At 44.6% G+C, this 23,832-nt stretch overlaps 36 non-coding genes across 36 annotated transcripts; all 36 read right to left on the bottom strand.

The window, feature by feature from the left end:
• Positions 1 to 71: 71 nt before the first annotated feature.
• LOC125785119 (U5 spliceosomal RNA) lies at positions 72 to 188 on the bottom strand. Its single transcript, XR_007427749.1, has one exon. It is a non-coding gene; the product is annotated as a U5 spliceosomal RNA (small nuclear RNA).
• Positions 189 to 722: 534 nt separating this feature from the next.
• Positions 723 to 913, bottom strand: LOC125785271 (U2 spliceosomal RNA). The gene has a single exon (XR_007427899.1). It is a non-coding gene; the product is annotated as a U2 spliceosomal RNA (small nuclear RNA).
• A 221-nt stretch (positions 914 to 1,134) lies between these two features.
• On the bottom strand, positions 1,135 to 1,251 carry LOC125785118 (U5 spliceosomal RNA). The gene has a single exon (XR_007427748.1). It is a non-coding gene; the product is annotated as a U5 spliceosomal RNA (small nuclear RNA).
• A 540-nt stretch (positions 1,252 to 1,791) lies between these two features.
• LOC125785270 (U2 spliceosomal RNA) lies at positions 1,792 to 1,982 on the bottom strand. Its single transcript, XR_007427898.1, has one exon. It is a non-coding gene; the product is annotated as a U2 spliceosomal RNA (small nuclear RNA).
• Positions 1,983 to 2,203: 221 nt separating this feature from the next.
• Positions 2,204 to 2,320, bottom strand: LOC125785117 (U5 spliceosomal RNA). The gene has a single exon (XR_007427747.1). It is a non-coding gene; the product is annotated as a U5 spliceosomal RNA (small nuclear RNA).
• A 535-nt stretch (positions 2,321 to 2,855) lies between these two features.
• LOC125785269 (U2 spliceosomal RNA) lies at positions 2,856 to 3,046 on the bottom strand. The gene has a single exon (XR_007427897.1). It is a non-coding gene; the product is annotated as a U2 spliceosomal RNA (small nuclear RNA).
• Positions 3,047 to 3,263: 217 nt separating this feature from the next.
• On the bottom strand, positions 3,264 to 3,380 carry LOC125785116 (U5 spliceosomal RNA). The gene has a single exon (XR_007427746.1). It is a non-coding gene; the product is annotated as a U5 spliceosomal RNA (small nuclear RNA).
• Positions 3,381 to 3,920: 540 nt separating this feature from the next.
• On the bottom strand, positions 3,921 to 4,111 carry LOC125785268 (U2 spliceosomal RNA). The gene has a single exon (XR_007427896.1). It is a non-coding gene; the product is annotated as a U2 spliceosomal RNA (small nuclear RNA).
• Positions 4,112 to 4,332: 221 nt separating this feature from the next.
• Positions 4,333 to 4,449, bottom strand: LOC125785114 (U5 spliceosomal RNA). The gene has a single exon (XR_007427744.1). It is a non-coding gene; the product is annotated as a U5 spliceosomal RNA (small nuclear RNA).
• Positions 4,450 to 4,984: 535 nt separating this feature from the next.
• Positions 4,985 to 5,175, bottom strand: LOC125785267 (U2 spliceosomal RNA). The gene has a single exon (XR_007427895.1). It is a non-coding gene; the product is annotated as a U2 spliceosomal RNA (small nuclear RNA).
• A 217-nt stretch (positions 5,176 to 5,392) lies between these two features.
• On the bottom strand, positions 5,393 to 5,509 carry LOC125785113 (U5 spliceosomal RNA). The gene has a single exon (XR_007427743.1). It is a non-coding gene; the product is annotated as a U5 spliceosomal RNA (small nuclear RNA).
• Positions 5,510 to 6,049: 540 nt separating this feature from the next.
• LOC125785266 (U2 spliceosomal RNA) lies at positions 6,050 to 6,240 on the bottom strand. The gene has a single exon (XR_007427894.1). It is a non-coding gene; the product is annotated as a U2 spliceosomal RNA (small nuclear RNA).
• A 221-nt stretch (positions 6,241 to 6,461) lies between these two features.
• On the bottom strand, positions 6,462 to 6,578 carry LOC125785112 (U5 spliceosomal RNA). Its single transcript, XR_007427742.1, has one exon. It is a non-coding gene; the product is annotated as a U5 spliceosomal RNA (small nuclear RNA).
• A 535-nt stretch (positions 6,579 to 7,113) lies between these two features.
• LOC125785265 (U2 spliceosomal RNA) lies at positions 7,114 to 7,304 on the bottom strand. The gene has a single exon (XR_007427893.1). It is a non-coding gene; the product is annotated as a U2 spliceosomal RNA (small nuclear RNA).
• Positions 7,305 to 7,521: 217 nt separating this feature from the next.
• On the bottom strand, positions 7,522 to 7,638 carry LOC125785111 (U5 spliceosomal RNA). The gene has a single exon (XR_007427741.1). It is a non-coding gene; the product is annotated as a U5 spliceosomal RNA (small nuclear RNA).
• Positions 7,639 to 8,177: 539 nt separating this feature from the next.
• On the bottom strand, positions 8,178 to 8,368 carry LOC125785264 (U2 spliceosomal RNA). Its single transcript, XR_007427892.1, has one exon. It is a non-coding gene; the product is annotated as a U2 spliceosomal RNA (small nuclear RNA).
• A 221-nt stretch (positions 8,369 to 8,589) lies between these two features.
• On the bottom strand, positions 8,590 to 8,706 carry LOC125785110 (U5 spliceosomal RNA). The gene has a single exon (XR_007427740.1). It is a non-coding gene; the product is annotated as a U5 spliceosomal RNA (small nuclear RNA).
• A 535-nt stretch (positions 8,707 to 9,241) lies between these two features.
• LOC125785263 (U2 spliceosomal RNA) lies at positions 9,242 to 9,432 on the bottom strand. The gene has a single exon (XR_007427891.1). It is a non-coding gene; the product is annotated as a U2 spliceosomal RNA (small nuclear RNA).
• A 221-nt stretch (positions 9,433 to 9,653) lies between these two features.
• Positions 9,654 to 9,770, bottom strand: LOC125785109 (U5 spliceosomal RNA). Its single transcript, XR_007427739.1, has one exon. It is a non-coding gene; the product is annotated as a U5 spliceosomal RNA (small nuclear RNA).
• Positions 9,771 to 10,310: 540 nt separating this feature from the next.
• LOC125785261 (U2 spliceosomal RNA) lies at positions 10,311 to 10,501 on the bottom strand. The gene has a single exon (XR_007427889.1). It is a non-coding gene; the product is annotated as a U2 spliceosomal RNA (small nuclear RNA).
• Positions 10,502 to 10,734: 233 nt separating this feature from the next.
• LOC125785108 (U5 spliceosomal RNA) lies at positions 10,735 to 10,851 on the bottom strand. Its single transcript, XR_007427738.1, has one exon. It is a non-coding gene; the product is annotated as a U5 spliceosomal RNA (small nuclear RNA).
• Positions 10,852 to 11,390: 539 nt separating this feature from the next.
• On the bottom strand, positions 11,391 to 11,581 carry LOC125785250 (U2 spliceosomal RNA). The gene has a single exon (XR_007427878.1). It is a non-coding gene; the product is annotated as a U2 spliceosomal RNA (small nuclear RNA).
• A 218-nt stretch (positions 11,582 to 11,799) lies between these two features.
• On the bottom strand, positions 11,800 to 11,916 carry LOC125785107 (U5 spliceosomal RNA). Its single transcript, XR_007427737.1, has one exon. It is a non-coding gene; the product is annotated as a U5 spliceosomal RNA (small nuclear RNA).
• Positions 11,917 to 12,455: 539 nt separating this feature from the next.
• On the bottom strand, positions 12,456 to 12,646 carry LOC125785239 (U2 spliceosomal RNA). Its single transcript, XR_007427867.1, has one exon. It is a non-coding gene; the product is annotated as a U2 spliceosomal RNA (small nuclear RNA).
• A 217-nt stretch (positions 12,647 to 12,863) lies between these two features.
• Positions 12,864 to 12,980, bottom strand: LOC125785106 (U5 spliceosomal RNA). The gene has a single exon (XR_007427736.1). It is a non-coding gene; the product is annotated as a U5 spliceosomal RNA (small nuclear RNA).
• A 540-nt stretch (positions 12,981 to 13,520) lies between these two features.
• Positions 13,521 to 13,711, bottom strand: LOC125785228 (U2 spliceosomal RNA). Its single transcript, XR_007427856.1, has one exon. It is a non-coding gene; the product is annotated as a U2 spliceosomal RNA (small nuclear RNA).
• Positions 13,712 to 13,928: 217 nt separating this feature from the next.
• On the bottom strand, positions 13,929 to 14,045 carry LOC125785105 (U5 spliceosomal RNA). Its single transcript, XR_007427735.1, has one exon. It is a non-coding gene; the product is annotated as a U5 spliceosomal RNA (small nuclear RNA).
• Positions 14,046 to 14,585: 540 nt separating this feature from the next.
• LOC125785217 (U2 spliceosomal RNA) lies at positions 14,586 to 14,776 on the bottom strand. The gene has a single exon (XR_007427845.1). It is a non-coding gene; the product is annotated as a U2 spliceosomal RNA (small nuclear RNA).
• A 217-nt stretch (positions 14,777 to 14,993) lies between these two features.
• On the bottom strand, positions 14,994 to 15,110 carry LOC125785103 (U5 spliceosomal RNA). The gene has a single exon (XR_007427733.1). It is a non-coding gene; the product is annotated as a U5 spliceosomal RNA (small nuclear RNA).
• A 540-nt stretch (positions 15,111 to 15,650) lies between these two features.
• Positions 15,651 to 15,841, bottom strand: LOC125785058 (U2 spliceosomal RNA). Its single transcript, XR_007427689.1, has one exon. It is a non-coding gene; the product is annotated as a U2 spliceosomal RNA (small nuclear RNA).
• Positions 15,842 to 21,000: 5,159 nt separating this feature from the next.
• Positions 21,001 to 21,187, bottom strand: LOC125785065 (U2 spliceosomal RNA). Its single transcript, XR_007427695.1, has one exon. It is a non-coding gene; the product is annotated as a U2 spliceosomal RNA (small nuclear RNA).
• Positions 21,188 to 21,404: 217 nt separating this feature from the next.
• Positions 21,405 to 21,521, bottom strand: LOC125785102 (U5 spliceosomal RNA). Its single transcript, XR_007427732.1, has one exon. It is a non-coding gene; the product is annotated as a U5 spliceosomal RNA (small nuclear RNA).
• A 540-nt stretch (positions 21,522 to 22,061) lies between these two features.
• LOC125785206 (U2 spliceosomal RNA) lies at positions 22,062 to 22,252 on the bottom strand. Its single transcript, XR_007427834.1, has one exon. It is a non-coding gene; the product is annotated as a U2 spliceosomal RNA (small nuclear RNA).
• Positions 22,253 to 22,469: 217 nt separating this feature from the next.
• LOC125785101 (U5 spliceosomal RNA) lies at positions 22,470 to 22,586 on the bottom strand. Its single transcript, XR_007427731.1, has one exon. It is a non-coding gene; the product is annotated as a U5 spliceosomal RNA (small nuclear RNA).
• A 540-nt stretch (positions 22,587 to 23,126) lies between these two features.
• LOC125785195 (U2 spliceosomal RNA) lies at positions 23,127 to 23,317 on the bottom strand. Its single transcript, XR_007427823.1, has one exon. It is a non-coding gene; the product is annotated as a U2 spliceosomal RNA (small nuclear RNA).
• A 217-nt stretch (positions 23,318 to 23,534) lies between these two features.
• On the bottom strand, positions 23,535 to 23,651 carry LOC125785100 (U5 spliceosomal RNA). Its single transcript, XR_007427730.1, has one exon. It is a non-coding gene; the product is annotated as a U5 spliceosomal RNA (small nuclear RNA).
• Between the last annotated feature and the right edge of the window lie 181 nt (positions 23,652 to 23,832).

The following is a 23,832-nucleotide window of genomic DNA, read 5'->3' as shown; positions in this document are numbered from 1 at the left end:
TCTTTCTTTCTTTCATTCTTTATTTATTTATTTATTTATTTATTTGATTTCTTTTATTGACCAAAATATGCAGCTTTGCTAAAAGCAAAGCCTTCAAAAAATAAACAATACTCGTCAACGTTCCTCTCCACGGAAATCTTTAGTAAAAGGCGAAAGATTTATACGTGAATGAAGAGAAACCCGAGCTATACCCGTAACTCCGCAGAGCCCTCCGAGGTCCAAAAAGGGCCGAGACAGCTGGAGGAAGGCAGGGAGCGAAGGAAGCTCGAGAGGGAAGGCAACCGTCGACTTTTCTGTCTTTTCCTCCAGTTAACGCGCCCGATTCCTGATGATGTCACGCCTGGGCGGGTACAGTCTCGGTTGCCTAAAGAGCACAAAGGGACACAAAAGAACACAAAGAGACCAGCTAAACGACATATCACATATAACAAAATAAGAAAAAATGTAAAAAAAAAAAAAAAAAAAAAAAAAAAGAACAAAAACGGAGGGAAAACGGAACGCGCTCGAAAAAGACCCTCCCCCCTGCCGGAAACAACGTCATTAAATAAATAAATAAATAAATAAATAAACAGAACAAGAACAACAACACAAACATGCATTCATTCACTTCAAAAAACACAAGACAAATCACAAGAACCGACCCCTCCCCCACAAAAAATCAAGCACTCTTCAAGTACTCAGCCAACGACCCAGTCGTTTCTTCTTTCTTTGCACCGCTGTAAGGAAGGTGCACCGCTCCTGGAGGTACTGCAATACCAGGTCGATGCGTGGAGCAGAAGGAGCAAGCTCCTGTTCTGGCTCCCTGTTCTAAAAATCCATTTAATATGTAGCCCTCATATAGAGGGCGTATCAGATATTAAACTGATAAGAACAGATACTACACTTGATCTTAGCCAAAAGGCCGAGAAGCGATAACCCGAATATCGCCACCTGGTTGCGGGGCCCTTCTTTTTACTATGTAGCTACTAAGCGGCGAAGCCAGCAGATTTCTCAGCCAATTAATGCCTCCCTACTCTAGCCGTTGTTCAAAGAGGTTTGACTTTTTCCTTTCCTTTTCTTTCTTTCTTTCTTTCTTTCATTCTTTATTTATTTATTTATTTATTTATTTGATTTCTTTTATTGACCAAAATATGCAGCTTTGCTAAAAGCAAAGCCTTCAAAAAATAAACAATACTCGTCAACGTTCCTCTCCACGGAAATCTTTAGTAAAAGGCGAAAGATTTATACGTGAATGAAGAGAAACCCGAGCTATACCCGTAACTCCGCAGAGCCCTCCGAGGTCCAAAAAGGGCCGAGACAGCTGGAGGAAGGCAGGGAGCGAAGGAAGCTCGAGAGGGAAGGCAACCGTCGACTTTTCTGTCTTTTCCTCCAGTTAACGCGCCCGATTCCTGATGATGTCACGCCTGGGCGGGTACAGTCTCGGTTGCCTAAAGAGCACAAAGGGACACAAAAGAACACAAAGAGACCAGCTAAACGACATATCACATATAACAAAATAAGAAAAAAAATGTAAAAAAAAAAAAAAAAAAAAAAAAAAAAAAAGAACAAAAACGGAGGGAAAACGGAACGCGCTCGAAAAAGACCCTCCCCCCTGCCGGAAACAACGTCGTTAAATAAATAAATAAATAAATAAATAAACAGAACAAGAACAACAACACAAACATGCATTCATTCACTTCAAAAAACACAAGACAAATCACAAGAACCGACCCCTCCCCCACAAAAAATCAAGCACTCTTCAAGTACTCAGCCAACGACCCAGTCGTTTCTTCTTTCTTTGCACCGCTGTAAGGAAGGTGCACCGCTCCTGGAGGTACTGCAATACCAGGTCGATGCGTGGAGCAGAAGGAGCAAGCTCCTGTTCTGGCTCCCTGTTCTAAAAATCCATTTAATATGTAGCCCTCATATAGAGGGCGTATCAGATATTAAACTGATAAGAACAGATACTACACTTGATCTTAGCCAAAAGGCCGAGAAGCGATAACCCGAATATCGCCACCTGGTTGCGGGGCCCTTCTTTTTACTATGTAGCTACTAAGCGGCGAAGCCAGCAGATTTCTCAGCCAATTAATGCCTCCCTACTCTAGCCGTTGTTCAAAGAGGTTTGACTTTTTCCTTTCCTTTTCTTTCTTTCTTTCTTTCTTTCATTCTTTATTTATTTATTTATTTATTTATTTGATTTCTTTTATTGACCAAAATATGCAGCTTTGCTAAAAGCAAAGCCTTCAAAAAATAAACAATACTCGTCAACGTTCCTCTCCACGGAAATCTTTAGTAAAAGGCGAAAGATTTATACGTGAATGAAGAGAAACCCGAGCTATACCCGTAACTCCGCAGAGCCCTCCGAGGTCCAAAAAGGGCCGAGACAGCTGGAGGAAGGCAGGGAGCGAAGGAAGCTCGAGAGGGAAGGCAACCGTCGACTTTTCTGTCTTTTCCTCCAGTTAACGCGCCCGATTCCTGATGATGTCACGCCTGGGCGGGTACAGTCTCGGTTGCCTAAAGAGCACAAAGGGACACAAAAGAACACAAAGAGACCAGCTAAACGACATATCACATATAACAAAATAAGAAAAAATGTAAAAAAAAAAAAAAAAAAAAAAAAAAAAGAACAAAAACGGAGGGAAAACGGAACGCGCTCGAAAAAGACCCTCCCCCCTGCCGGAAACAACGTCATTAAATAAATAAATAAATAAATAAATAAACAGAACAAGAACAACAACACAAACATGCATTCATTCACTTCAAAAAACACAAGACAAATCACAAGAACCGACCCCTCCCCCACAAAAAATCAAGCACTCTTCAAGTACTCAGCCAACGACCCAGTCGTTTCTTCTTTCTTTGCACCGCTGTAAGGAAGGTGCACCGCTCCTGGAGGTACTGCAATACCAGGTCGATGCGTGGAGCAGAAGGAGCAAGCTCCTGTTCTGGCTCCCTGTTCTAAAAATCCATTTAATATGTAGCCCTCATATAGAGGGCGTATCAGATATTAAACTGATAAGAACAGATACTACACTTGATCTTAGCCAAAAGGCCGAGAAGCGATAACCCGAATATCGCCACCTGGTTGCGGGGCCCTTCTTTTTACTATGTAGCTACTAAGCGGCGAAGCCAGCAGATTTCTCAGCCAATTAATGCCTCCCTACTCTAGCCGTTGTTCAAAGAGGTTTGACTTTTTCCTTTCCTTTTCTTTCTTTCTTTCTTTCATTCTTTATTTATTTATTTATTTATTTATTTGATTTCTTTTATTGACCAAAATATGCAGCTTTGCTAAAAGCAAAGCCTTCAAAAAATAAACAATACTCGTCAACGTTCCTCTCCACGGAAATCTTTAGTAAAAGGCGAAAGATTTATACGTGAATGAAGAGAAACCCGAGCTATACCCGTAACTCCGCAGAGCCCTCCGAGGTCCAAAAAGGGCCGAGACAGCTGGAGGAAGGCAGGGAGCGAAGGAAGCTCGAGAGGGAAGGCAACCGTCGACTTTTCTGTCTTTTCCTCCAGTTAACGCGCCCGATTCCTGATGATGTCACGCCTGGGCGGGTACAGTCTCGGTTGCCTAAAGAGCACAAAGGGACACAAAAGAACACAAAGAGACCAGCTAAACGACATATCACATATAACAAAATAAGAAAAAAAATGTAAAAAAAAAAAAAAAAAAAAAAAAAAAAAAAGAACAAAAACGGAGGGAAAACGGAACGCGCTCGAAAAAGACCCTCCCCCCTGCCGGAAACAACGTCGTTAAATAAATAAATAAATAAATAAATAAACAGAACAAGAACAACAACACAAACATGCATTCATTCACTTCAAAAAACACAAGACAAATCACAAGAACCGACCCCTCCCCCACAAAAAATCAAGCACTCTTCAAGTACTCAGCCAACGACCCAGTCGTTTCTTCTTTCTTTGCACCGCTGTAAGGAAGGTGCACCGCTCCTGGAGGTACTGCAATACCAGGTCGATGCGTGGAGCAGAAGGAGCAAGCTCCTGTTCTGGCTCCCTGTTCTAAAAATCCATTTAATATGTAGCCCTCATATAGAGGGCGTATCAGATATTAAACTGATAAGAACAGATACTACACTTGATCTTAGCCAAAAGGCCGAGAAGCGATAACCCGAATATCGCCACCTGGTTGCGGGGCCCTTCTTTTTACTATGTAGCTACTAAGCGGCGAAGCCAGCAGATTTCTCAGCCAATTAATGCCTCCCTACTCTAGCCGTTGTTCAAAGAGGTTTGACTTTTTCCTTTCCTTTTCTTTCTTTCTTTCTTTCTTTCATTCTTTATTTATTTATTTATTTATTTATTTGATTTCTTTTATTGACCAAAATATGCAGCTTTGCTAAAAGCAAAGCCTTCAAAAAATAAACAATACTCGTCAACGTTCCTCTCCACGGAAATCTTTAGTAAAAGGCGAAAGATTTATACGTGAATGAAGAGAAACCCGAGCTATACCCGTAACTCCGCAGAGCCCTCCGAGGTCCAAAAAGGGCCGAGACAGCTGGAGGAAGGCAGGGAGCGAAGGAAGCTCGAGAGGGAAGGCAACCGTCGACTTTTCTGTCTTTTCCTCCAGTTAACGCGCCCGATTCCTGATGATGTCACGCCTGGGCGGGTACAGTCTCGGTTGCCTAAAGAGCACAAAGGGACACAAAAGAACACAAAGAGACCAGCTAAACGACATATCACATATAACAAAATAAGAAAAAATGTAAAAAAAAAAAAAAAAAAAAAAAAAAAAGAACAAAAACGGAGGGAAAACGGAACGCGCTCGAAAAAGACCCTCCCCCCTGCCGGAAACAACGTCATTAAATAAATAAATAAATAAATAAATAAACAGAACAAGAACAACAACACAAACATGCATTCATTCACTTCAAAAAACACAAGACAAATCACAAGAACCGACCCCTCCCCCACAAAAAATCAAGCACTCTTCAAGTACTCAGCCAACGACCCAGTCGTTTCTTCTTTCTTTGCACCGCTGTAAGGAAGGTGCACCGCTCCTGGAGGTACTGCAATACCAGGTCGATGCGTGGAGCAGAAGGAGCAAGCTCCTGTTCTGGCTCCCTGTTCTAAAAATCCATTTAATATGTAGCCCTCATATAGAGGGCGTATCAGATATTAAACTGATAAGAACAGATACTACACTTGATCTTAGCCAAAAGGCCGAGAAGCGATAACCCGAATATCGCCACCTGGTTGCGGGGCCCTTCTTTTTACTATGTAGCTACTAAGCGGCGAAGCCAGCAGATTTCTCAGCCAATTAATGCCTCCCTACTCTAGCCGTTGTTCAAAGAGGTTTGACTTTTTCCTTTCCTTTTCTTTCTTTCTTTCTTTCATTCTTTATTTATTTATTTATTTATTTATTTGATTTCTTTTATTGACCAAAATATGCAGCTTTGCTAAAAGCAAAGCCTTCAAAAAATAAACAATACTCGTCAACGTTCCTCTCCACGGAAATCTTTAGTAAAAGGCGAAAGATTTATACGTGAATGAAGAGAAACCCGAGCTATACCCGTAACTCCGCAGAGCCCTCCGAGGTCCAAAAAGGGCCGAGACAGCTGGAGGAAGGCAGGGAGCGAAGGAAGCTCGAGAGGGAAGGCAACCGTCGACTTTTCTGTCTTTTCCTCCAGTTAACGCGCCCGATTCCTGATGATGTCACGCCTGGGCGGGTACAGTCTCGGTTGCCTAAAGAGCACAAAGGGACACAAAAGAACACAAAGAGACCAGCTAAACGACATATCACATATAACAAAATAAGAAAAAAAATGTAAAAAAAAAAAAAAAAAAAAAAAAAAAAAAAGAACAAAAACGGAGGGAAAACGGAACGCGCTCGAAAAAGACCCTCCCCCCTGCCGGAAACAACGTCGTTAAATAAATAAATAAATAAATAAATAAACAGAACAAGAACAACAACACAAACATGCATTCATTCACTTCAAAAAACACAAGACAAATCACAAGAACCGACCCCTCCCCCACAAAAAATCAAGCACTCTTCAAGTACTCAGCCAACGACCCAGTCGTTTCTTCTTTCTTTGCACCGCTGTAAGGAAGGTGCACCGCTCCTGGAGGTACTGCAATACCAGGTCGATGCGTGGAGCAGAAGGAGCAAGCTCCTGTTCTGGCTCCCTGTTCTAAAAATCCATTTAATATGTAGCCCTCATATAGAGGGCGTATCAGATATTAAACTGATAAGAACAGATACTACACTTGATCTTAGCCAAAAGGCCGAGAAGCGATAACCCGAATATCGCCACCTGGTTGCGGGGCCCTTCTTTTTACTATGTAGCTACTAAGCGGCGAAGCCAGCAGATTTCTCAGCCAATTAATGCCTCCCTACTCTAGCCGTTGTTCAAAGAGGTTTGACTTTTTCCTTTCCTTTTCTTTCTTTCTTTCTTTCTTTCATTCTTTATTTATTTATTTATTTATTTATTTGATTTCTTTTATTGACCAAAATATGCAGCTTTGCTAAAAGCAAAGCCTTCAAAAAATAAACAATACTCGTCAACGTTCCTCTCCACGGAAATCTTTAGTAAAAGGCGAAAGATTTATACGTGAATGAAGAGAAACCCGAGCTATACCCGTAACTCCGCAGAGCCCTCCGAGGTCCAAAAAGGGCCGAGACAGCTGGAGGAAGGCAGGGAGCGAAGGAAGCTCGAGAGGGAAGGCAACCGTCGACTTTTCTGTCTTTTCCTCCAGTTAACGCGCCCGATTCCTGATGATGTCACGCCTGGGCGGGTACAGTCTCGGTTGCCTAAAGAGCACAAAGGGACACAAAAGAACACAAAGAGACCAGCTAAACGACATATCACATATAACAAAATAAGAAAAAATGTAAAAAAAAAAAAAAAAAAAAAAAAAAAAGAACAAAAACGGAGGGAAAACGGAACGCGCTCGAAAAAGACCCTCCCCCCTGCCGGAAACAACGTCATTAAATAAATAAATAAATAAATAAATAAACAGAACAAGAACAACAACACAAACATGCATTCATTCACTTCAAAAAACACAAGACAAATCACAAGAACCGACCCCTCCCCCACAAAAAATCAAGCACTCTTCAAGTACTCAGCCAACGACCCAGTCGTTTCTTCTTTCTTTGCACCGCTGTAAGGAAGGTGCACCGCTCCTGGAGGTACTGCAATACCAGGTCGATGCGTGGAGCAGAAGGAGCAAGCTCCTGTTCTGGCTCCCTGTTCTAAAAATCCATTTAATATGTAGCCCTCATATAGAGGGCGTATCAGATATTAAACTGATAAGAACAGATACTACACTTGATCTTAGCCAAAAGGCCGAGAAGCGATAACCCGAATATCGCCACCTGGTTGCGGGGCCCTTCTTTTTACTATGTAGCTACTAAGCGGCGAAGCCAGCAGATTTCTCAGCCAATTAATGCCTCCCTACTCTAGCCGTTGTTCAAAGAGGTTTGACTTTTTCCTTTCCTTTTCTTTCTTTCTTTCTTTCATTCTTTATTTATTTATTTATTTATTTATTTGATTTCTTTTATTGACCAAAATATGCAGCTTTGCTAAAAGCAAAGCCTTCAAAAAATAAACAATACTCGTCAACGTTCCTCTCCACGGAAATCTTTAGTAAAAGGCGAAAGATTTATACGTGAATGAAGAGAAACCCGAGCTATACCCGTAACTCCGCAGAGCCCTCCGAGGTCCAAAAAGGGCCGAGACAGCTGGAGGAAGGCAGGGAGCGAAGGAAGCTCGAGAGGGAAGGCAACCGTCGACTTTTCTGTCTTTTCCTCCAGTTAACGCGCCCGATTCCTGATGATGTCACGCCTGGGCGGGTACAGTCTCGGTTGCCTAAAGAGCACAAAGGGACACAAAAGAACACAAAGAGACCAGCTAAACGACATATCACATATAACAAAATAAGAAAAAAAATGTAAAAAAAAAAAAAAAAAAAAAAAAAAAAAAGAACAAAAACGGAGGGAAAACGGAACGCGCTCGAAAAAGACCCTCCCCCCTGCCGGAAACAACGTCGTTAAATAAATAAATAAATAAATAAATAAACAGAACAAGAACAACAACACAAACATGCATTCATTCACTTCAAAAAACACAAGACAAATCACAAGAACCGACCCCTCCCCCACAAAAAATCAAGCACTCTTCAAGTACTCAGCCAACGACCCAGTCGTTTCTTCTTTCTTTGCACCGCTGTAAGGAAGGTGCACCGCTCCTGGAGGTACTGCAATACCAGGTCGATGCGTGGAGCAGAAGGAGCAAGCTCCTGTTCTGGCTCCCTGTTCTAAAAATCCATTTAATATGTAGCCCTCATATAGAGGGCGTATCAGATATTAAACTGATAAGAACAGATACTACACTTGATCTTAGCCAAAAGGCCGAGAAGCGATAACCCGAATATCGCCACCTGGTTGCGGGGCCCTTCTTTTTACTATGTAGCTACTAAGCGGCGAAGCCAGCAGATTTCTCAGCCAATTAATGCCTCCCTACTCTAGCCGTTGTTCAAAGAGGTTTGACTTTTTCCTTTCCTTTTCTTTCTTTCTTTCTTTCTTTCATTCTTTATTTATTTATTTATTTATTTATTTGATTTCTTTTATTGACCAAAATATGCAGCTTTGCTAAAAGCAAAGCCTTCAAAAAATAAACAATACTCGTCAACGTTCCTCTCCACGGAAATCTTTAGTAAAAGGCGAAAGATTTATACGTGAATGAAGAGAAACCCGAGCTATACCCGTAACTCCGCAGAGCCCTCCGAGGTCCAAAAAGGGCCGAGACAGCTGGAGGAAGGCAGGGAGCGAAGGAAGCTCGAGAGGGAAGGCAACCGTCGACTTTTCTGTCTTTTCCTCCAGTTAACGCGCCCGATTCCTGATGATGTCACGCCTGGGCGGGTACAGTCTCGGTTGCCTAAAGAGCACAAAGGGACACAAAAGAACACAAAGAGACCAGCTAAACGACATATCACATATAACAAAATAAGAAAAAATGTAAAAAAAAAAAAAAAAAAAAAAAAAAAAGAACAAAAACGGAGGGAAAACGGAACGCGCTCGAAAAAGACCCTCCCCCCTGCCGGAAACAACGTCATTAAATAAATAAATAAATAAATAAATAAACAGAACAAGAACAACAACACAAACATGCATTCATTCACTTCAAAAAACACAAGACAAATCACAAGAACCGACCCCTCCCCCACAAAAAATCAAGCACTCTTCAAGTACTCAGCCAACGACCCAGTCGTTTCTTCTTTCTTTGCACCGCTGTAAGGAAGGTGCACCGCTCCTGGAGGTACTGCAATACCAGGTCGATGCGTGGAGCAGAAGGAGCAAGCTCCTGTTCTGGCTCCCTGTTCTAAAAATCCATTTAATATGTAGCCCTCATATAGAGGGCGTATCAGATATTAAACTGATAAGAACAGATACTACACTTGATCTTAGCCAAAAGGCCGAGAAGCGATAACCCGAATATCGCCACCTGGTTGCGGGGCCCTTCTTTTTACTATGTAGCTACTAAGCGGCGAAGCCAGCAGATTTCTCAGCCAATTAATGCCTCCCTACTCTAGCCGTTGTTCAAAGAGGTTTGACTTTTTCCTTTCCTTTTCTTTCTTTCTTTCTTTCTTTCATTCTTTATTTATTTATTTATTTATTTATTTGATTTCTTTTATTGACCAAAATATGCAGCTTTGCTAAAAGCAAAGCCTTCAAAAAATAAACAATACTCGTCAACGTTCCTCTCCACGGAAATCTTTAGTAAAAGGCGAAAGATTTATACGTGAATGAAGAGAAACCCGAGCTATACCCGTAACTCCGCAGAGCCCTCCGAGGTCCAAAAAGGGCCGAGACAGCTGGAGGAAGGCAGGGAGCGAAGGAAGCTCGAGAGGGAAGGCAACCGTCGACTTTTCTGTCTTTTCCTCCAGTTAACGCGCCCGATTCCTGATGATGTCACGCCTGGGCGGGTACAGTCTCGGTTGCCTAAAGAGCACAAAGGGACACAAAAGAACACAAAGAGACCAGCTAAACGACATATCACATATAACAAAATAAGAAAAAAAATGTAAAAAAAAAAAAAAAAAAAAAAAAAAAAAAAGAACAAAAACGGAGGGAAAACGGAACGCGCTCGAAAAAGACCCTCCCCCCTGCCGGAAACAACGTCGTTAAATAAATAAATAAATAAATAAATAAACAGAACAAGAACAACAACACAAACATGCATTCATTCACTTCAAAAAACACAAGACAAATCACAAGAACCGACCCCTCCCCCACAAAAAGTCAAGCACTCTTCAAGTACTCAGCCAACGACCCAGTCGTTTCTTCTTTCTTTGCACCGCTGTAAGGAAGGTGCACCGCTCCTGGAGGTACTGCAATACCAGGTCGATGCGTGGAGCAGAAGGAGCAAGCTCCTGTTCTGGCTCCCTGTTCTAAAAATCCATTTAATATGTAGCCCTCATATAGAGGGCGTATCAGATATTAAACTGATAAGAACAGATACTACACTTGATCTTAGCCAAAAGGCCGAGAAGCGATAACCCGAATATCGCCACCTGGTTGCGGGGCCCTTCTTTTTACTATGTAGCTACTAAGCGGCGAAGCCAGCAGATTTCTCAGCCAATTAATGCCTCCCTACTCTAGCCGTTGTTCAAAGAGGTTTGACTTTTTCCTTTCCTTTTCTTTCTTTCTTTCTTTCTTTCTTTCTTTCTTTCTTTCATTCTTTATTTATTTATTTATTTATTTGATTTCTTTTATTGACCAAAATATGCAGCTTTGCTAAAAGCAAAGCCTTCAAAAAATAAACAATACTCGTCAACGTTCCTCTCCACGGAAATCTTTAGTAAAAGGCGAAAGATTTATACGTGAATGAAGAGAAACCCGAGCTATACCCGTAACTCCGCAGAGCCCTCCGAGGTCCAAAAAGGGCCGAGACAGCTGGAGGAAGGCAGGGAGCGAAGGAAGCTCGAGAGGGAAGGCAACCGTCGACTTTTCTGTCTTTTCCTCCAGTTAACGCGCCCGATTCCTGATGATGTCACGCCTGGGCGGGTACAGTCTCGGTTGCCTAAAGAGCACAAAGGGACACAAAAGAACACAAAGAGACCAGCTAAACGACATATCACATATAACAAAATAAGAAAAAAAATGTAAAAAAAAAAAAAAAAAAAAAAAAAAAAAAGAACAAAAACGGAGGGAAAACGGAACGCGCTCGAAAAAGACCCTCCCCCCTGCCGGAAACAACGTCGTTAAATAAATAAATAAATAAATAAATAAACAGAACAAGAACAACAACACAAACATGCATTCATTCACTTCAAAAAACACAAGACAAATCACAAGAACCGACCCCTCCCCCACAAAAAGTCAAGCACTCTTCAAGTACTCAGCCAACGACCCAGTCGTTTCTTCTTTCTTTGCACCGCTGTAAGGAAGGTGCACCGCTCCTGGAGGTACTGCAATACCAGGTCGATGCGTGGAGCAGAAGGAGCAAGCTCCTGTTCTGGCTCCCTGTTCTAAAAATCCATTTAATATGTAGCCCTCATATAGAGGGCGTATCAGATATTAAACTGATAAGAACAGATACTACACTTGATCTTAGCCAAAAGGCCGAGAAGCGATAACCCGAATATCGCCACCTGGTTGCGGGGCCCTTCTTTTTACTATGTAGCTACTAAGCGGCGAAGCCAGCAGATTTCTCAGCCAATTAATGCCTCCCTACTCTAGCCGTTGTTCAAAGAGGTTTGACTTTTTCCTTTCCTTTTCTTTCTTTCTTTCTTTTCATTCTTTATTTATTTATTTATTTATTTATTTGATTTCTTTTATTGACCAAAATATGCAGCTTTGCTAAAAGCAAAGCCTTCAAAAAATAAACAATACTCGTCAACGTTCCTCTCCACGGAAATCTTTAGTAAAAGGCGAAAGATTTATACGTGAATGAAGAGAAACCCGAGCTATACCCGTAACTCCGCAGAGCCCTCCGAGGTCCAAAAAGGGCCGAGACAGCTGGAGGAAGGCAGGGAGCGAAGGAAGCTCGAGAGGGAAGGCAACCGTCGACTTTTCTGTCTTTTCCTCCAGTTAACGCGCCCGATTCCTGATGATGTCACGCCTGGGCGGGTACAGTCTCGGTTGCCTAAAGAGCACAAAGGGACACAAAAGAACACAAAGAGACCAGCTAAACGACATATCACATATAACAAAATAAGAAAAAAAATGTAAAAAAAAAAAAAAAAAAAAAAAAAAAAAAGAACAAAAACGGAGGGAAAACGGAACGCGCTCGAAAAAGACCCTCCCCCCTGCCGGAAACAACGTCGTTAAATAAATAAATAAATAAATAAATAAACAGAACAAGAACAACAACACAAACATGCATTCATTCACTTCAAAAAACACAAGACAAATCACAAGAACCGACCCCTCCCCCACAAAAAGTCAAGCACTCTTCAAGTACTCAGCCAACGACCCAGTCGTTTCTTCTTTCTTTGCACCGCTGTAAGGAAGGTGCACCGCTCCTGGAGGTACTGCAATACCAGGTCGATGCGTGGAGCAGAAGGAGCAAGCTCCTGTTCTGGCTCCCTGTTCTAAAAATCCATTTAATATGTAGCCCTCATATAGAGGGCGTATCAGATATTAAACTGATAAGAACAGATACTACACTTGATCTTAGCCAAAAGGCCGAGAAGCGATAACCCGAATATCGCCACCTGGTTGCGGGGCCCTTCTTTTTACTATGTAGCTACTAAGCGGCGAAGCCAGCAGATTTCTCAGCCAATTAATGCCTCCCTACTCTAGCCGTTGTTCAAAGAGGTTTGACTTTTTCCTTTCCTTTTCTTTCTTTCTTTCTTTCATTCTTTATTTATTTATTTATTTATTTATTTGATTTCTTTTATTGACCAAAATATGCAGCTTTGCTAAAAGCAAAGCCTTCAAAAAATAAACAATACTCGTCAACGTTCCTCTCCACGGAAATCTTTAGTAAAAGGCGAAAGATTTATACGTGAATGAAGAGAAACCCGAGCTATACCCGTAACTCCGCAGAGCCCTCCGAGGTCCAAAAAGGGCCGAGACAGCTGGAGGAAGGCAGGGAGCGAAGGAAGCTCGAGAGGGAAGGCAACCGTCGACTTTTCTGTCTTTTCCTCCAGTTAACGCGCCCGATTCCTGATGATGTCACGCCTGGGCGGGTACAGTCTCGGTTGCCTAAAGAGCACAAAGGGACACAAAAGAACACAAAGAGACCAGCTAAACGACATATCACATATAACAAAATAAGAAAAAAAATGTAAAAAAAAAAAAAAAAAAAAAAAAAAAAAAAGAACAAAAACGGAGGGAAAACGGAACGCGCTCGAAAAAGACCCTCCCCCCTGCCGGAAACAACGTCGTTAAATAAATAAATAAATAAATAAATAAACAGAACAAGAACAACAACACAAACATGCATTCATTCACTTCAAAAAACACAAGACAAATCACAAGAACCGACCCCTCCCCCACAAAAAGTCAAGCACTCTTCAAGTACTCAGCCAACGACCCAGTCGTTTCTTCTTTCTTTGCACCGCTGTAAGGAAGGTGCACCGCTCCTGGAGGTACTGCAATACCAGGTCGATGCGTGGAGCAGAAGGAGCAAGCTCCTGTTCTGGCTCCCTGTTCTAAAAATCCATTTAATATGTAGCCCTCATATAGAGGGCGTATCAGATATTAAACTGATAAGAACAGATACTACACTTGATCTTAGCCAAAAGGCCGAGAAGCGATAACCCGAATATCGCCACCTGGTTGCGGGGCCCTTCTTTTTACTATGTAGCTACTAAGCGGCGAAGCCAGCAGATTTCTCAGCCAATTAATGCCTCCCTACTCTAGCCGTTGTTCAAAGAGGTTTGACTTTTTCCTTTCCTTTTCTTTCTTTCTTTCTTTCATTCTTTATTTATTTATTTATTTATTTATTTGATTTCTTTTATTGACCAAAATATGCAGCTTTGCTAAAAGCAAAGCCTTCAAAAAATAAACAATACTCGTCAACGTTCCTCTCCACGGAAATCTTTAGTAAAAGGCGAAAGATTTATACGTGAATGAAGAGAAACCCGAGCTATACCCGTAACTCCGCAGAGCCCTCCGAGGTCCAAAAAGGGCCGAGACAGCTGGAGGAAGGCAGGGAGCGAAGGAAGCTCGAGAGGGAAGGCAACCGTCGACTTTTCTGTCTTTTCCTCCAGTTAACGCGCCCGATTCCTGATGATGTCACGCCTGGGCGGGTACAGTCTCGGTTGCCTAAAGAGCACAAAGGGACACAAAAGAACACAAAGAGACCAGCTAAACGACATATCACATATAACAAAATAAGAAAAAAAATGTAAAAAAAAAAAAAAAAAAAAAAAAAAAAAAAGAACAAAAACGGAGGGAAAACGGAACGCGCTCGAAAAAGACCCTCCCCCCTGCCGGAAACAACGTCGTTAAATAAATAAATAAATAAATAAATAAACAGAACAAGAACAACAACACAAACATGCATTCATTCACTTCAAAAAACACAAGACAAATCACAAGAACCGACCCCTCCCCCACAAAAAGTCAAGCACTCTTCAAGTACTCAGCCAACGACCCAGTCGTTTCTTCTTTCTTTGCACCGCTGTAAGGAAGGTGCACCGCTCCTGGAGGTACTGCAATACCAGGTCGATGCGTGGAGCAGAAGGAGCAAGCTCCTGTTCTGGCTCCCTGTTCTAAAAATCCATTTAATATGTAGCCCTCATATAGAGGGCGTATCAGATATTAAACTGATAAGAACAGATACTACACTTGATCTTAGCCAAAAGGCCGAGAAGCGATAACCCGAATATCGCCACCTGGTTGCGGGGCCCTTCTTTTTACTATGTAGCTACTAAGCGGCGAAGCCAGCAGATTTCTCAGCCAATTAATGCCTCCCTACTCTAGCCGTTGTTCAAAGAGGTTTGACTTTTTCCTTTCCTTTTCTTTCTTTCTTTCTTTCATTCTTTATTTATTTATTTATTTATTTATTTGATTTCTTTTATTGACCAAAATATGCAGCTTTGCTAAAAGCAAAGCCTTCAAAAAATAAACAATACTCGTCAACGTTCCTCTCCACGGAAATCTTTAGTAAAAGGCGAAAGATTTATACGTGAATGAAGAGAAACCCGAGCTATACCCGTAACTCCGCAGAGCCCTCCGAGGTCCAAAAAGGGCCGAGACAGCTGGAGGAAGGCAGGGAGCGAAGGAAGCTCGAGAGGGAAGGCAACCGTCGACTTTTCTGTCTTTTCCTCCAGTTAACGCGCCCGATTCCTGATGATGTCACGCCTGGGCGGGTACAGTCTCGGTTGCCTAAAGAGCACAAAGGGACACAAAAGAACACAAAGAGACCAGCTAAACGACATATCACATATAACAAAATAAGAAAAAAAATGTAAAAAAAAAAAAAAAAAAAAAAAAAAAAAAAGAACAAAAACGGAGGGAAAACGGAACGCGCTCGAAAAAGACCCTCCCCCCTGCCGGAAACAACGTCGTTAAATAAATAAATAAATAAATAAATAAACAGAACAAGAACAACAACACAAACATGCATTCATTCACTTCAAAAAACACAAGACAAATCACAAGAACCGACCCCTCCCCCACAAAAAGTCAAGCACTCTTCAAGTACTCAGCCAACGACCCAGTCGTTTCTTCTTTCTTTGCACCGCTGTAAGGAAGGTGCACCGCTCCTGGAGGTACTGCAATACCAGGTCGATGCGTGGAGCAGAAGGAGCAAGCTCCTGTTCTGGCTCCCTGTTCTAAAAATCCATTTAATATGTAGCCCTCATATAGAGGGCGTATCAGATATTAAACTGATAAGAACAGATTTTTTTTTTTTTTTTTTTTTTCTGGGTCAGAAATCATTTCACCAGTATATTGTTCTACACTAGGTTACTTTTCTTTCATCATTCCCATAAAATTTTAAAACAAAATTTATTATCTAAAACATAAACCCTTAAAAAATAACTTATTTAGATTTTAAAATTCTAAATGAAATTAAACAATATTTTCTACTCAAAAATCACTTCTCTATATCATGTGTAGGCTGTGCCTGGGCAAACGAACAAATCAAAAAAAGCAGTTAAAACCCCTCCTATATAAAAGGCAGATAAATTTAAAACCAAAAGTGATTCATTGAATCACGGGATGGAGTCGTGTCTTTCCAACAGCGGGAACTACAGCTCAAAGAGGCCCTTCCACCTCTCTTTCGCTGCGTGGTACCCCCACCGGATGACATCTAACTCCATCCGGAAAAACAAATCAGCCCGGATCCTTCTATACATTCCCTCGGTTTCCAGGTTTGTCCCTCTACGGATGAGGTCGGTGCGAGCGTTCCAAAGCTCTCGCTTGGTAATGCTCACCACCAACCACATCTGGGACAAGAAGGGAGACCTGGTATCCTGAGGCCACCCACGTATGACCTTTTCCCTGGTCAAAACAAACTGCGGGTCAAATGCCCTGCATAGGTCGGCTATCCTGGTCCAGATCACCTGCGCATACCCACAGTCCCAAAACACGTGACCAAGAGTTTCCTCCTTGGCACATGTGGCTCTGGGGCAGCGCGGGTGTCTGGTGAGCCCGTGCCTATACAGAACATCCCTGACTGGCAACTTGCCATGAACACATTGCCAATTCAGGTCCTGCAGCCGGTTGTCTAACCCTTTAGGCTGTACTCTAGACCAAGTGTCCCTCTCCAAACCCACCACAGTGCGAGTACCTCGGGCCTCCAGAACGGCTTTATACAACGCCCGGTGCCTAACAAAGGTCTCGGGCTTCAACCCCGCCGGGAGCAACCTGTTCCATCTAACCAGGTGCTTATAGTGATCCGGTAGGGTCTCAGCCTTAGGGCAGGAGTTGGACCACGTACTCACTAGAGACCGCATTGGCCAGGACAGCCACAACCGCACAAAATATTGGTGGGGGTGTACTAGGGGAGCTGCCAGGCGTGCACAGAGCTGAGCAGAAAACAGGCAATCCAGCTTGAGAGGGAAATCAGGTACATCCCTCCCCCCCTTGTCCTTTCCCAGGTACATCACTTCCCTCTTAACATACTCATATCTGCCACCCCAGACGAGACTAAAAACGTCTTTGGTGAGCCCACGCCGCATGCAGCGGGGCATGGGGTAGACATGAGCCAAATACAGCAGTGAGGGGAGGACATCTACTTTTAATGCCAGTACCTTACCCAGAAAGGACAGGGACCTAGCTTTCCACAGCCCCATCTTGCGCCTGGCCAGAGCTAAACGCTCTTCCCAGTTGGCTCGAGCAGCCCCTTCTGCCATGAAGGAGACCCCCAAGATCTTTAAAGGACCATCGCTGAGGGCCAAACCTCCAACAATGTCCCTTCGATCCGTCCAACTGCCAAAATACTTGGCTACCGACTTGCCAAGGTTCAATGCCGCACCGGAGGCTCTACCGAACGCCTGCACCATGTCTAAGGCCAACCTGAGTGACCGATCCGAGCATACAAACAACGTAGTGTCGTCTGCATACTGGGCCAATTTGACCACTTTTCCTCCGCCCCCCGGGAGGGGGAGACCATCTATCTCTGGGTGGGCTCTGATGGCTGCTGCAAGTGGCTCTATATAGAGCGCGTAGAGTAAAGGGGAAAGAGGACACCCCTGTCGCACTCCACTCACTTGCGGTACTAAATCGCTCAGGTGGCCATTGATGGAAACACGGCTACCAACCTCAGCGTATAACGTAAAAAGCCATCTAAGGAACTTGGGCCCAAACCCTAGTGTCGTCAACACCCTCTTGAGGAAGCGGTGGTCCACTCGATCGAAGGCCTTTTCCTGATCTAAGCTCACCAGCGCCAGCGGGACATTTCTGTCTCCAACCCAGGAGATGGCATCCCTGATTAGGTGGAGATTCCAGGTTGCCGATCTCCCTGGGACCCCACAGGTCTGGTCACTGTGGATCAGGCATGACATGGATTTCTTCAGGCGCTCTGTCAGGGCTTTGGCGAAGATCTTAAGATCAACGCACAGCATGGTCAGGGGTCTCCAATTAGCTAGATCTCTCGGATCTCCTTTCTTGTACAACAAGGAGAGAGCTCCTGACCGCATGCTCTCTGTGAGCCTGCCCTGTCGGTGCACATCCTCGGCTACCTCCACCATCACCGGGCCGAGGACATCCCAGAAGGTAGAATAAAATTCTACTGGGAGCCCATCTAAGCCCGGGACCTTACGCCGGTTCATTTTCCCAAGTACATCGGTCAGTTCCATCAGAGTAAAGGGGGTCTCTAGGCTGTCTCGAGCCGTGCTCGGAAGGCGCGTCTCTAGGTGCGACAAAAATTGCTCCCCAATTTCATGATCCGTGTTACGTTTGTTAAAAAGCGTAGAATAAAAACCATATGCAACCTCCATCATCCGGGCCGGGTCCGAACAGGTCCTACCTTCCGAGTCTATAAGAGATGTAAAACATCTCTCCTCTCGGGCCTGCCGAACCCTTTGAAAAAAGGAGGCAGAACATGTTTCGTTCTCCTCTGCCATCTGAACCCTGGCATTAAACAGGCTATCAGCCGCCGACCTTTCGTGCAGTACCCTGAGCCCAGCTCTAAGGGCCTGCACCTTATCTAGGTCCAATGTCCCCCCGTTGTTAGAGTCTATATACTCTTGTTTCAATTGCTTCTCCAAATCTCTTACCCGCTTCAGCTTTTCAGCTTTGCGGCATCTGCAATAGTGGTTTGACAGAGCACGGATTCTCTCTTTAATGTGCTCCCACCATGCAGCCGGAGAAGCAAAGTCACCCTTGCAGTCTGCCCAGACTGCGAAGTGATCTCTTAAGAGAGTCTGGTACTCTCTTTCCTCCAAGATCTCCACGTTCAGTTTCCAATACCCTCTACCTATGGAGGGGGCATCAATGGAAACTGTGGCCTCTACCATCATATGGTCAGAGAACCACCATGGGGTCAAGGAGGCTTTTTTAACAACTATAGTGGGGGACACTAATATGTAATCTAGGCGGCTTTGTGCCCCTCGAGTGTTATGCCAGGTATGGCCCGGGTTTCCGGGGTTGCAAATTTTAAAACCGTCAGTAAGGCTGAAGTCGCTGGACAACTTCTGGAAGTGTTTCCGGCTGACATCATCACCCCCCTCTAAATTTATATTAAAATCACCTGCCACTATTAAGTGCCTATTTGTCACGCAAAAGGGGGCCAGAACTTCTAAAAAGTTAATACGGGACGAGGCATCTACTGGAGCGTAGATGCACAAAACTCGGATGTTTTGGCCTCTCCAAGTGGCGTCTAAGCCCAGTGCTCTGCCTTGATAGATGGTAAACTGGCTTACCTTCTCAAAGGTGCGGTCTCCCAACAGGATTCCCACACCCGAGGAATGGACGCCACCCACGCTCCAGTAGGCCATACCTCTTTTCCATTGGTGTGAAAAAAGTGCCTCGTCCCTCTGGTCCCGCAGGTGAACCTCTTGCAAACAGCAAATGGTCGGGGAGATAGATGCCAGATCCTGGAACACCGCTGCCCTCTTAACCGCGTTTCGAAGCCCTCTGACGTTGATGGTTAAAATAGTAAAATCTGCCATAAAAGGATAAAAAAGGGGGTTAAAACCAAACTAAAAAAACAATTAAAACTCTACTAAAACAGGGGAGCCCCTCTCTAAACCTCTCCTCTCATTCGTGGGGAGAGGAGCCACCCCCTCCAAATATGCTGATTCGTTGGGGGGGGCCTCCCTGCCCCCGTACTCCTGTGGTGGTGGTGGGGTGTCCTCGGACCCACATGGTTCTGGCGGGGTATCCTCGGACACCGGCAGGCTGGCTTCTTCTGGTTTGGGGGCCAGGGGTGAACAAGGGGGAGGGGCTCCCACGGGCGCCGCCACAGGGGGGCCCGCCTTCTTCCTCTTCTTAATTTTTTCCTCTCGCTCCCGAGGCCTCTTCCCGGAGGGGATGGAGGGGGGTGCCTGCCCGTTGGGCCGAGGGGTCGAGCTCAGGGTAGGGCGCCTGGCTATAACAGGAGAGGAGGTGGCTACTGCCTCTCCTGGTGATCCGGGCTCTTCTCCATTCCTGGCAGCCACCTCCCTTCTTCCGCCCGCCCCTGCCCCAGCCAGCACCGTGGCGTAGGATGGCGCCCGGCTAGGACAGGAGTGGGCTAAATGTCCCTCCCCGCCACAGCTCCTGCAGCGGCGGGGGTTCTGGCAATTCTTCGCCAGGTGCCCTTTCCCCAAGCAGTTCTTACACTCCATATCTTTACACCCCTCGGCCTGGTGTCCATACTTAAGGCACCCCCGACAGAAGGCGGGCTGTCCCCTGAAGAAGAGGTACCCCTTGCTGCCTTCCAATATAAAATTAGCCGGGGGGTACCTCAGACTTCCACCTTCTTCTTTAAATTTTACCATAAATTGGCGGCGCCCGTTCCAAATTCCCAGCTCATCCCGGACCATTCTCTCCCCCGGCTGGACCTCTCCGAACTGTACCAAAAAGCGGCGGACAGACTCGGCCGATACAAAGGGATTAAAAACATGTACCGTGACCATCCGCCGGTTTGTCTCCCACATGGAGGCCATAGTATATTGCCTCCCCAGCGGATGGTCACCCAGGACCCGCCCAAGCCCCAGGACCCGCCCATAGGTCGCCTCAGACGCCAATGTGACATCGAAGAACCTCAGGGCGTTGTTACGCTGGGCGCAGACGAGATCCTCCGGCTTTAGCCCCAGCGCAATAAAAAGGACCTCCCGGATGAACGGAACCCGCTCGGTGAAGAGGGTCCCGTCATCCGGGTCCCTCCACTGGAACCGTATGGTGTGGGGCACACCTCCGCCTACCCCAACACCGGGCTCCAATGGAGGGGATATCCCGGCCGCTGGAGCCACCGTCGGAGGCCCGTCCTGCCCCGCAGAGCCCCGAGGTCCCGAGTCCATGGCGTCTTCCACTCCCCCAGGCAGGTCCCAATGCAGGCAGGTCCGTGGGCCGGTCCGTCCGCTCGCCAGGTTGTCCAGCCGGGCTGCTCTATCGTCGTTGTCCGGGTGGGCTGGTGAACTATACTAAAAAATTTAAAACAAATAAATAAAAGCAAAAAGGAGTTCAAGGGATCCCCTTGCGGTAGCGGCGGTCAGGCCACCAGCTACTGCACATATGTTCACCCCTGAACTCCTCTAAAAACTATGCCCAAGCACAGCCGTCGTCCTCTTCAAATCCACGTAAAACTGATAAGAACAGATACTACACTTGATCTTAGCCAAAAGGCCGAGAAGCGATAACCCGAATATCGCCACCTGGTTGCGGGGCCCTTCTTTTTACTATGTAGCTACTAAGCGGCGAAGCCAGCAGATTTCTCAGCCAATTAATGCCTCCCTACTCTAGCCGTTGTTCAAAGAGGTTTGACTTTTTCCTTTCCTTTTCTTTCTTTCTTTCTTTCATTCTTTATTTATTTATTTATTTATTTATTTGATTTCTTTTATTGACCAAAATATGCAGCTTTGCTAAAAGCAAAGCCTTCAAAAAATAAACAATACTCGTCAACGTTCCTCTCCACGGAAATCTTTAGTAAAAGGCGAAAGATTTATACGTGAATGAAGAGAAACCCGAGCTATACCCGTAACTCCGCAGAGCCCTCCGAGGTCCAAAAAGGGCCGAGACAGCTGGAGGAAGGCAGGGAGCGAAGGAAGCTCGAGAGGGAAGGCAACCGTCGACTTTTCTGTCTTTTCCTCCAGTTAACGCGCCCGATTCCTGATGATGTCACGCCTGGGCGGGTACAGTCTCGGTTGCCTAAAGAGCACAAAGGGACACAAAAGAACACAAAGAGACCAGCTAAACGACATATCACATATAACAAAATAAGAAAAAAAATGTAAAAAAAAAAAAAAAAAAAAAAAAAAAAAAAGAACAAAAACGGAGGGAAAACGGAACGCGCTCGAAAAAGACCCTCCCCCCTGCCGGAAACAACGTCGTTAAATAAATAAATAAATAAATAAATAAACAGAACAAGAACAACAACACAAACATGCATTCATTCACTTCAAAAAACACAAGACAAATCACAAGAACCGACCCCTCCCCCACAAAAAGTCAAGCACTCTTCAAGTACTCAGCCAACGACCCAGTCGTTTCTTCTTTCTTTGCACCGCTGTAAGGAAGGTGCACCGCTCCTGGAGGTACTGCAATACCAGGTCGATGCGTGGAGCAGAAGGAGCAAGCTCCTGTTCTGGCTCCCTGTTCTAAAAATCCATTTAATATGTAGCCCTCATATAGAGGGCGTATCAGATATTAAACTGATAAGAACAGATACTACACTTGATCTTAGCCAAAAGGCCGAGAAGCGATAACCCGAATATCGCCACCTGGTTGCGGGGCCCTTCTTTTTACTATGTAGCTACTAAGCGGCGAAGCCAGCAGATTTCTCAGCCAATTAATGCCTCCCTACTCTAGCCGTTGTTCAAAGAGGTTTGACTTTTTCCTTTCCTTTTCTTTCTTTCTTTCTTTCATTCTTTATTTATTTATTTATTTATTTATTTGATTTCTTTTATTGACCAAAATATGCAGCTTTGCTAAAAGCAAAGCCTTCAAAAAATAAACAATACTCGTCAACGTTCCTCTCCACGGAAATCTTTAGTAAAAGGCGAAAGATTTATACGTGAATGAAGAGAAACCCGAGCTATACCCGTAACTCCGCAGAGCCCTCCGAGGTCCAAAAAGGGCCGAGACAGCTGGAGGAAGGCAGGGAGCGAAGGAAGCTCGAGAGGGAAGGCAACCGTCGACTTTTCTGTCTTTTCCTCCAGTTAACGCGCCCGATTCCTGATGATGTCACGCCTGGGCGGGTACAGTCTCGGTTGCCTAAAGAGCACAAAGGGACACAAAAGAACACAAAGAGACCAGCTAAACGACATATCACATATAACAAAATAAGAAAAAAAATGTAAAAAAAAAAAAAAAAAAAAAAAAAAAAAAAGAACAAAAACGGAGGGAAAACGGAACGCGCTCGAAAAAGACCCTCCCCCCTGCCGGAAACAACGTCGTTAAATAAATAAATAAATAAATAAATAAACAGAACAAGAACAACAACACAAACATGCATTCATTCACTTCAAAAAACACAAGACAAATCACAAGAACCGACCCCTCCCCCACAAAAAGTCAAGCACTCTTCAAGTACTCAGCCAACGACCCAGTCGTTTCTTCTTTCTTTGCACCGCTGTAAGGAAGGTGCACCGCTCCTGGAGGTACTGCAATACCAGGTCGATGCGTGGAGCAGAAGGAGCAAGCTCCTGTTCTGGCTCCCTGTTCTAAAAATCCATTTAATATGTAGCCCTCATATAGAGGGCGTATCAGATATTAAACTGATAAGAACAGATACTACACTTGATCTTAGCCAAAAGGCCGAGAAGCGATAACCCGAATATCGCCACCTGGTTGCGGGGCCCTTCTTTTTACTATGTAGCTACTAAGCGGCGAAGCCAGCAGATTTCTCAGCCAATTAATGCCTCCCTACTCTAGCCGTTGTTCAAAGAGGTTTGACTTTTTCCTTTCCTTTTCTTTCTTTCTTTCTTTCATTCTTTATTTATTTATTTATTTATTTATTTGATTTCTTTTATTGACCAAAATATGCAGCTTTGCTAAAAGCAAAGCCTTCAAAAAATAAACAATACTCGTCAACGTTCCTCTCCACGGAAATCTTTAGTAAAAGGCGAAAGATTTATACGTGAATGAAGAGAAACCCGAGCTATACCCGTAACTCCGCAGAGCCCTCCGAGGTCCAAAAAGGGCCGAGACAGCTGGAGGAAGGCAGGGAGCGAAGGAAGCTCGAGAGGGAAGGCAACCGTCGACTTTTCTGTCTTTTCCTCCAGTTAACGCGCCCGATTCCTGATGATGTCACGCCTGGGCGGGTACAGTCTCGGTTGCCTAAA

Source organism: Astyanax mexicanus, chromosome 20 (genome assembly GCF_023375975.1).
Source record: "Astyanax mexicanus isolate ESR-SI-001 chromosome 20, AstMex3_surface, whole genome shotgun sequence".
In the NCBI taxonomy this organism is placed as follows: domain Eukaryota; kingdom Metazoa; phylum Chordata; class Actinopteri; order Characiformes; family Acestrorhamphidae; genus Astyanax; species Astyanax mexicanus.
Note: the sequence above shows the minus strand (reverse complement) of the source record. Positions and strands in the feature narration are given on the sequence as shown.